We start from the raw sequence: 1,902 nt of genomic DNA, 5'->3' as shown, positions 1-1,902 counted from the left end.
GTGTTGTATGGAAACCAGTTTGACAATAAACTTCATGTATTGAAAAAAAAATAGCCTCTTTGGTGAAATGTCTGCTCAAGTTTTTTTTTTTTTTTATCATCTTTTAATTAAGTTTTTCTCTCACTGAATTTTGAGAATTAAAAAAACATTCTGGAGGTTTTTCAAATAGATTCTTTGGAGTTTTCTACACATTGTGAAATAGTTCTTCCTTCTAATCTGTATGCATTTTATTTTATTTTTTTCTTGATTTATTTCACTCATTAGGAATTCTAGAATGATGTTGAGTTTACTTTAAAAAGTAAATTATTTCCTTTTGAGAAAAAAAAGTAAATTATTTCATGTTGGGAACCCTCCTATCCTTCACTTGTGCATTTTTTTCAAGTTTCATAAGAATTCTTTATTTTACATTGTTTTATTTTATTTTATTTTAATTCTATTTAATTTATTTTTTAAATTTACATCCAAGTTAGCATATAGTGCAACAATGATTTTGGGAGTAGATTCCTTAATGCCCCTTACCCATTTAGCCCATCTCCCCTCCCACAACCCCTCCAGTAACCATGTGTTTGTTCTCCATATTTAAGAGTCTCTTATGTTTTGTCCCCCTCCCTGTTTTTATATTATTTTTGCTTCCCTTCCCTTATGTTCATCTGCTTTGTATCTTAAAGTCCTCATATGAGTGAAGTCAATATGATATTTGTCTTTCTCTGACTGACTAATTTCACTTAGCATAATACTCTCTAGTTACATCCACATAGTTGCAAATGGCAAGATTTCATTCTTTTTGATTGAGGAGTATTACTCAGCAACCAAAAAGAAAAAAAAAATATATATATATACACCACATCTTCTTTATCCATTCATCCATCAATAGACATTTGGGGTCTTGCCATCCTTTGGCTATTGTTGATAGTGCTGCTATAAACATTGGGGTGCCTGTGTCCCTTTGAAACAGCATATCTGTATCCCTTAAATAAATATCTAGCAGTGCAATTGCTGGGTCATAGGTTAGTTCTATTTTTAATGTTTTGAGGAAACTCCATACTGTTATCCAGAGTGGCTGCACCAGTTTGAATTCCCACCAGCAGTGCAAAAGAGATCCTCTTTCTCCACATCCTTGCCAACATCTGTTGTTGCCTGAGTTGTTAACGTTAACCATTCTGACAGGTGTGAGGTGCTATCTCATTGTGGTTTTGATTTGTATTTCCCTGATGATGAGTGATGTTGAGCATTTTTTCATGTGTCAGTTGGCCATCTGGATGTCTTCTTTGGAGAAGTGTCTATTCATTTCTTTTGCCCATTTCTTCACTGGATTATTTGTTTTTTGGGTGTTGAGTTTGATAAGTTCTTTATAGATTCTGAATACTAACCCTTTATCTGATATGTCGTTTGCAAATATCTTCTCCCATTCTGTCAGTTGCTTTCAGTTTTGCTGATTATTTCCTTCGCTGTGCAGAAGCTTTCATTTTGATGAGGTTCCAATAGTTCATTCTGGCTTTTGTTTCCCTTGCCTCTGGAGACGTGTTGAGTAAGAAGTTGCTGCGGCTGAAGTCAAAGAGGTTTTTGCCTGCATTCTCCTTGAAGATTTTGATGGCTTCCTGTCTTACATTTAGGTCTTCCATCCATTTTGAGTTTATTTTTGTGTGTGGTGTAAGAAAGCGGTCCAGGTTCATTCTTCTGCATGTCGCTGTCCAGTTTTCCCAGCACCACTTGCTGAAGAGATGTCATTATTCCATTGGATATTCTTTCCTGCTTTGTCAAAGATTAGTTGGCCATACATTTATGGGTCCATATCTGGGTTCTCTATTCTGTTCCATTGATCTGAGTGTCTGTTTTTGTGCCAGTACTACATTGTGTTGATGATTACAGCTTTGTAACACAGCTTGAAGTCTGGGATTGAAA

This window comes from Puma concolor, chromosome C1, assembly GCF_028749965.1.
Source record: "Puma concolor isolate L17-30 chromosome C1, mPumCon1.1.hap2, whole genome shotgun sequence".
Taxonomy (NCBI): domain Eukaryota; kingdom Metazoa; phylum Chordata; class Mammalia; order Carnivora; family Felidae; genus Puma; species Puma concolor.
Note: the sequence above shows the minus strand (reverse complement) of the source record.